The sequence below is a fragment of the Olea europaea genome, chromosome 17, assembly GCF_002742605.1.
Source record: "Olea europaea var. sylvestris chromosome 17, O_europaea_v1, whole genome shotgun sequence".
Lineage (NCBI taxonomy): Eukaryota > Viridiplantae > Streptophyta > Magnoliopsida > Lamiales > Oleaceae > Olea > Olea europaea.
Genome location: NC_036253.1, coordinates 10,347,488 through 10,356,874, shown reverse-complemented (window position 1 = coordinate 10,356,874; position 9,387 = coordinate 10,347,488).

Genomic DNA, 9,387 nt, shown 5'->3' with positions numbered 1-9,387 from the left:
CAAGAGCAACAAAATGATAAATTATTAATTTAAACTTTATAGAAGAACATTTAAAAACTTTTATTTACCATATAGATATAATATAAATTTATAGAGAAAAATTAATTACCAAAAATGTATAAGTAAAAAAATATTCTTAACATGCACGTGAATTGACTTTATTTATAGAAATGCAGATATGACAAAGTAATTATTATGTATGTAATGAAATAATCATTATATATTTGCATACAAGCAAAAAACAAAACATAGAAGAAGCAGCCGCCTCGTTTTTTTATGCATTTGTATGTAGAAAAATTCACATGTCACCAAATTGATTTTGGCACATGTGATAAATATTTATGCCTATAAAAAATTATTACCTTCACTCAACTTTGAAAATTTAATTTATCGTGCTGATAACGAGTTTTGAAAAGACAGAAAAAGAGAAGAGAAAATAAAAATTAATAGACTTATATGTTATATTAAAAAAAAAAATTAAAGTTCTATATTTATAAGAAAGAATCAAGAATACAATAGTAATAATTTCTATGACTGTAGGGTATAATTGTCATTCATTAGTAAACTTACCATTTACAACATTTTAAGTTTTATGTTATAATTTCAATTTTGTTTTCAAATTTCAAAAATATCAAATCAAATAAGCTTTGAATGTTTTACAAAACTAAAAATAGAAATCAAACACCCACTAAGTTTTCTATCTCTACACAAAACAAGAATTATATAAAATCTTAACCTACAGGTGTGTGTGGCGGGGGACGCCAAATATTTAACAAGATTTATTACTTGACTATTGATGGCATATGGTGCTAAATTTAACCAGAGTTATTACACAACTACCAACGTCAAAATTTAACAAGATTTACAACACGATTACTGTTGGGAATTGATTTAAACATGCACAGCGGAATTTAACAGATTTCAATTCCCATTCAGGATTCAGCTTTGTATTTAGATAAAAACTGTGATGAGAAATATACCTTTTGTGTGATTTGCAAACTCTTTCGCGTTATTCCTTTCCAGCAGCTTGAATCTGCCTCCCACAGCTGTCCAATTGTGCAGCCTCCAATGAAATCCACACAGAGAGAAAACAGCAACTGCTAGGGTTTCTTTCTTGTGCTAGCAAGAATAATGAATGACTTTATGGACCTCAAACCCTAGCTGCATATATATATATAAACCCAAATGGACCCGGCCCGGTCCGGTCCAATATTTAATTAATCCAATTAATCAAACCCGGTCCGTGAATTAATTAATTCGGGATTATAAATAAGAAAATCAATTAATTAATTTATCCAACGATTGTTAAATTAATCAATTAACAATTTGCAGTCTTCCAATTCTCTTTTGTGTGCGACCCATTAGGTTCCCGACCACGATGCCTAACGTCGTGAAATATTATTTTGATCTAATCAAAATCGATAAATTAATACATCCTTTTAATTTATCGTCAATTCACATTCGCCGTCCCTGATTGACATCTAGCAATGTGTCAGGACAATACATGTGACGGGAAATGTCACGTGGTATGACAAAACCAAAATCGTTCGTTTATCATGGAACTATTATCCCTTCGTCAATACGATCCGATCAATTACGAGATATGGAATTGTGTCAATCTCGATCATCGATCATATCTTTCATTCCACTATTAAGTCAATATAAATCGAAAACTCCTTTTCGACTTATGAGTACACCTTGGCCAAGGATTTCATCATCGACTTAATTGAATGAAACGCAGATCATCTCCTACTATCTAAGAGTGACGAATCCTTTATTGATCAATCACAACCTTCATACGGTTCTTGACGTACCCGAACGATGTCGCGGCCCCTTTCAGAGCAACATCCAACACCGCCAAAGTATGACTGTCCTCATATAGGGTACTATGACGACCTCAAGTCAAAGGATTAATCCCACTACCGAACGTTAGAGATTAGCCACGACACTCAGATAGTTATCCTTGTGGAATCTCTTAGCGGGTCTCCAATGTTTTGTTCTACAACAAAACATCCACATGTTCATTTAAGTGTCACCACACTTTAGCTCGTGAGATCAGCTACTTACTTCATAAGTAAGAAATGCCACACGTGATGGTCTAACTGTATTAACGATATCCGTATCTCGTTATTACTTACGACCATGGTTTATTCAAGATCCAATTATATGTAATTTGTATCTCACAATCACAACTCCTTGTGATTAACAGATTACCTAAAAATTGGGTCTTCGGATTCTATTATTTAATATTATTTATTACAAAATTAATTTAAATAAATAATAGATCTCGCCAAAATCAAATGCATTAAATATATTAAAAGCGTTTACAACCTAAATCGATTGGATCTAGGGCATAACACTTACAATTACTAACAGCTTGGCACCAAAATTTAAGATTTATCACACGATTACTGTTCTAGCATTCTTCTCACATTGAAGATAGAGCGATCTAACATCGTATTAGAATATCCTCTTAGTTGCCCCCCAGGGCACATCCGAGTTGGTGGAACAATCACTTCGCTGGGACGCTGGAAGCAAGGGTGGAAAGTTCGATTCCTGGAGTTAACACTGGGAGCCATATGGAGAGGAAGCCATTGGTGTGAACAAACGCCCAGTGAGGAGAGCTCTCTTTGCGGAAAGAGTCCAAATGAGTTGTGGGAACCTGGGAGCCAACAAGGGCACATCCTGCGATTTACCTCCCTGAGCTGCTGAGGGGCCGGAGGTTTAGGGACAAGGATCTAGTCGGACGCAAGCCCGGACACCTTGTAAAAAAAAATAAATAAATAAATAAAGAATATCCTCTTAGTTGTTGTGAATAAATAGATATTTGGTAAAGCTAAACCTTTTCTTTTTTTTTTTTTTTAAATTGGTCCAACATCCTGTTTACTCGTACATTTAGTAGGATTTATACTCATTTATTATTTATACGTGGACCCACAAATTATTTGTAGTGACTATTTCATAGAAATTAAAATTTAAGTCAAAGTCAACAAGTAATTTTAACTGTATATTTCATAGACCCAGAATTTTTTAACTACATATTTCATCAACTTTTATCAAAATCTAATAAAAATTTGATTTTAATCTCCACCAAACAAGAGCGTAATCAAAAATATTATTCAAACAGGAGTAATCAAAAGTATTATTCAAACATGAGTAAGTAAACTCGTCCATGTTTTTTAAATAGTTTTAACAGTTATCAGTGGAATGACAAAGTGTAAGTGAAGTTGTGTGCATGAGACCAAATTCTCCCTCTCTCTCTTTTTTTTTTTTTTCCTTCTTAATGTGAAAAATTCAAAAGAAATAATCAGCCCTCATTCTATGGTTCACTCGATCCAATAAATACATAAATAGTGTGTGACAAAATAAGGAAGAAAAAATACTTGAAATTTAATGATTTTGGTATAAACTAAAGAAAAAAATAAAGAATAAAAGAGAGAAGTTAATAAATTTGTCTGTATATATTAAGAACCAAAACCCTATATTTATAGAGAATGATTAAAGATACAATAGTAATAATTTCTAAGGTTATAGGGGTATAATTGTCATTTATTAATAAATTTACCATTTACAACACTCCCCCTTGAATATCACAGTACAAAATATCTATCTCATTGAAACATTGGGACAAAAACTCGATGGGATAAAAATGTCAATAAATGAAAAAAAGAGTACAAATATTTTGGAGTATTAAAATACTGACTCATTAAAATCTTGTCAAGAAAATCTAGTGGGATAAAACTTAATCAAGGAAAAAGAGTAGAGTTACTCCAGTGATTTCAATTTTTGTATCAAGCAATCTCTTGTATGCCAATATCTTCAATATTGATATCTTATACATCAATGTCTTTAAGTAACACCACCATCCTCATATGAAATATTTATCAACCTTTAATGACTGTAGTAACATGATAATTCGAAAAATAACTCTTGTTGATATCTTCGACAGTCTCATACATATAAGAGTATACATTTTGAGGGTTAATGCATTGTAGATTAAGAACATCTTTACACAAAGAATATACCTCATTAAAACCTTATTAGAAAAAAATCTCAATGAAGGAAAAAAAAGTATATTATTCTTTTAAATATGCTATGAAAGTTGTCTCATTAAAAACCTTGCTAGAAAAAATCAATGGGACAAAAATTTGGCTAAGGAAAGAAGAGTAACAGCGCGTTTTTACTCTCGCTCATAATAATGTCACTTAAATTATGCTTCAAGCATATTAAATCTTCTAGGATAACATTAATAGTCATGTCAGATGAGTTGACTATAACGTATTTCAAATGTCATGCATCGTCAAAATAATGTGATATGAACTTGTGATTTCATTCACCACAATCTTTGTGAAATGCACTATGTTGAGAATCGTACATTACATATTTCAACTTCATTTTTTTCATTTTCTTTTCGCAAGTATACACCTTTAGATTTTCGAACGAACGTCCAGAAACTTCGAGTCTATCTAGTACTTTCAATTTATGATTGCATCCCTTTTATTTGCCCAATCATTATTTCGATTAATATATTTCGATGCATTTATTCGATTCTTCGATGTATAATGCAGTACATCATGTGCAAAATTATTGTAGACAATTTTTTCTTTTTCTATTCTATTTTTACCTCCATAATTACTTAACTTATTGATATATCTCAAGTTTCATTATTTCAAGTACTTGAACCTCTTTTGAGGTTTTAAAACTTGTTATATCTAAATCTTATCGAGAGTATATGTCTTCTTAATAAAATCATATTTGTTAATTGCTCCATTTTCTTTTGAAATTTTTTTGTATTAGAATTGAACACAATCACGCTTCAAACTTGCCATAAATATATCAAATTAATACTAACAAATTATCCTCGTAGGACATCAATTCACGGTGGAACATTTAAAACTAGTGCGTGAAATATTATTTATCTCTTTGATCAGTAAATGTGTTTAAATAAATTATCTTCCAAACTTCTGGTTCGAATGATATTTTGGGGGAATTTAGATGATGATGCGTTTATATATTATTTTCAACTCATTAATCCTCTACCTTATGCTAAGAGAATTGTCTAATCAAATTGACAATCATTTTTTCAGCGTTAGAATATCACCTATTGGGGATAAGGATTCAACCTATGCATTTATTCTCAGTATTCTTTACTTTTTATTTTGGTGCAATGCAGTGGATTAATTGTGCTACTAAATAATCTGATAAAAAAATTGGGCTCTTAGTATGAGCCAATTATAACAGGAAGATCTATGGTATTGACATGATGCGTAATAGCATTTTCTAAATAGAAATGTGAAGTACTTTGTTTTCAATTAAATTAATTGAATGTGTTTAACAAACATTAGTGTTAAACCATTTATTGACATCTCAACCAACAAAACTTAAAATGTTGGGATTTAGAATCACTAGCATTAACAAGACAATATTTTGGTTGTATAATTTGAAAATTATGCCTATAATTTGAGCAAAATTTCCAGGTTGCCAACACAAAGCAATTATTTAATATTTGTATAAAGTCTATTAAATACAAATAACATTTAGATGGTCAACATCATCGTATGATATGGCCCCATTCATCCCCTAATTAGTTTTTAGAAATGTAGAAAATGCAATCTCCATTTAACTAGTGATATTTAATGATCAATTGTCGATAAAGAGAACAAATAATATATAAAAATTCATTGGATTGAAGAATATTCAGGTCTTTGTTGAATATCTATTTGAATTTTTAATTCGCATCATTATTGATCAATTGATGATTCAACTGGTCATATCAAATAATAAAGTCAAATTGAACTTCTAGTTCAGTATAAAATATAATTCAATTATTTAATTTAAAATGATACAATTAAATCTTATATAATTATATCATTCAAGCAATCAAACAGATCAATGACCTCACGACATCAGTTATATGTTTTCTTTCAAGGATAAATATAAATTCAAAATGATATATTCTTCGAAAAGATGCTATTTCGAGAGCACGTTATTATTAATCATTGATTTTTCAAGAGTAATATATCAATATTCTTTTAGAATATTGAAAATTATAATTCATGCACTTCAAGAGCAAAAAAATAATATTTTTCTTGAATATTAATAATAGAGAAAAATAGTTTCCTTTATAAATTACAACCTAGTATTGAGTTGTATAATTTGTGTTTTTCAGAAACACAATGAGATATATATTATTCGGAATGTGTGTTATTTCGAGAGTACATTATATTTTATTATTATTTTTTTCAAATAACAATAAATCAATATTCTCCTAAAATATTGAAAATTACACTCTACAGGAGAAAATAATATATCATTATGTAAAATAATAAATTATATAATAATTTACTCTTCAATAGTAAAAACTAATTTATGTTAGATATATTTATTTTACTCTTATGGAGCAAGTAAAATTTCACTAAAACATCAATTTATAAATATGTGTGCAAAAAGATAGACACGTGAATAAATTGGATAATTTAATTCGTGATTTTACATAGAAAACGATCAATATTCATCTAAAAATATTGAAATTATAATATTATGCTCTTCTAGAGCAATTAAAATTCTTTTAAAATATTAATTATAATGTTGTGCGACTTTAAGAGCAATAAAATTTTGTAATAGATATATCTACGAGTAATAATCTTCTGAAACGTTAGAATAGTTGTGTTATTCTTTTCAGGAGCAATAACATATTATTGTTTGAAATAATAAATTGTAAAGAATTTACTCTTCAGGAGTAAAAACATAATCTATGTTAGATTTTATATAATTATGCTCTTGAACAGCAAGTAAAATGTAACTAGAACATTAATAATAATTTACTACTTCAGAAGCAACAATATTTTATAATAGATAGATATTTGTGTACTAAATATATACTTGTATTAAAAAGAACATGGACGAAGTAATTAATCGAACGATAAAAAAATTCCTGTTTTATAAGTAGTACAAATGTTCTCCTTTTTCGTTGTTGCTCAAATAATGAACACTTCTGCTATATCATAGAATTAAAAATAATAATAATAATATATATATATATATATATATATATATATATGGATGGGGTTATGCATCTAAAATATAATATTTTCCCATTTAATAGACAAATTGTGAATAGAACGGGGACCTCGTGCAGTTGAATGAAATCATGGACGGAAGCACAAACTTTTTTTTTTCTTTTTCTTTTTTCGTACAAGAAAAAAAATTGCTTGAAAAATTTTTTTTGAAATAGAATAGAAAAGAGTTTAAACATCGTGCTGATAACGTAATATAAATTAGAGAACAAAAAAGAGAAGCAAATAAACTTACGTGTATTTATTAAGAACCAAAGCCCCATTTTATAAAGAATGATTAAGATACAATAGGAATAATTTCTAGAACTGTAAGGGTACGATTGTCATTCATTAATAAACTTACCAGTTGCAACAGATTTTTTATTTTTTTATTTTTAAAAAAAATCATAGTCACAACTCAATTTCGATATAAGAACTTTTCAGCCGCCATTTGCTACACCGCTGCCCAATTAACGAATAATATTTCACGATTTTAGATTTTATGACAACCATTACAATTGTTGAAGTGGAAAACACAAATTGTTTGATTATTGACTATAAATGAGGCATTATCTTAAAGGTCAAACATTTATGTTGTTCATTATTGTTTTTATGCTTATGTAAGATAGTCGAGCTTGATAACACTAATCTTGAAGTTTGAGAATTCGTTTGAGCTTTTAGGCAATATAACAGTCAAAGTGGGGTAACAACAGCAGCAGCAACAGCAACAACGACAATAATAATAATAATAATAATAATAATAATAATAATAATAATAATAAGTTATTAATTGTTTATCTCTGCTTTTTGGGAACGTATGACGTTTAAGCAATAGAATAAATATTGATTAAGATTAGGCAGTTGAGATCTTTAGAATTAAGTTATAGAAATCAAATTTTGCAGATTTTGGTGAGCTGTGATTTAGCTGATGGAATTCATTTATTGTTGTGTACCGACTCCATTAAACATATGGAAATATTTCTCTATATTTTTTATATTGTAATTTTTTTTGGGAGTGCCTTAAATTATTTTCTTAGTTCTGTGTGTGTGTATACGAAAATGATCTCTTAAACACCAATGTTTAGCTTATGTTAGATATCAGTGACATGACATGTCATTTAATTGGTGAATAAATTAATGATAGGTCCCATGTATTTAATAATTCACCAATCAAATGATTGAATAAATTAATGATAAGTCCCATGTATTTAATAATTCACCAGTTAAATGATATATATATATATATTAGTGGAGTATGTATCAATCAATCAATTCTTCACTCTGTATTCTGCACATGCATAAATAGATAAGGTTTCAATGCTAAAATTTATCCTTTAAAATTTGGGACAATTTTCACTATGGAAAATATATATTGTACATTATCATTTACAAATTCTTTCAAACGGTTGTGCTTATGTAATGTCGGTTGTAAAAAGAAATGGAGTTTCCCTTTTTTTTTTTAGTGGGTGATGAGATTGCTACATCATTTATTGGTAAACAAATCTGAAAGTTGTAATGTACATATAGCACTGCCATTTCACTATGTCATAAGGTTATACTTTTATGGGAGTAGGTGGGGTTCAATTAAGCTTATGAAAGAATCTTGATGTGTAGTAAGTTGTCTTCTTACAACTAGAATGAGGGACCATTCTGCACACTATCTTGCCGAGGATGGTCCAGTCCTAGCTTCTTGATTCATATGGTTCTACTCGGGTTGCGAAGGACCAAATTAATTTGTTTAACGGTCATTTTAAATGGATTCAAAATCAGCAATCTAAGACAAAAACTCCAACATAAACATCATCGAATTAAGTTAATAATGTGCTCGTTTTGGAGAAATTATAATGAAATGAAGTAGTAGATTCCACAAAACGTGAATATGGTGGAAGCCATATACGTCTAATTAAAATTAATGTTTGATTTTGATTTCAAATTATATTGAGATTTTAATTTTTCCAATTGTTTTCATTTTCACACTAATGTCTCCGACTTATTTTGAGAAATTCTTGTCACCAACATATCATTCATTTGCTCCTCGTCCCAGATGGCACAGTTTCCGTCCAAAAAAATTGTTAAGAGAGCCAAAAAAAATAAAATAATAATAATAATAATAATAATAATAATAATAATAATAATAATAATAATAATAATAATAAAAATAATAATAAAAATAATAATAATAAAATAAAATAAAATATAAATATAAATACCCATTTGATTATTGCACTTTAAAATTTTAAAAAAAATACAAAAGTACGACAAAATATTTGCTTATTTCAATATTTGGGCAAAATCGTCATTGGAGACACGATATGTTAATGATAAATATTTT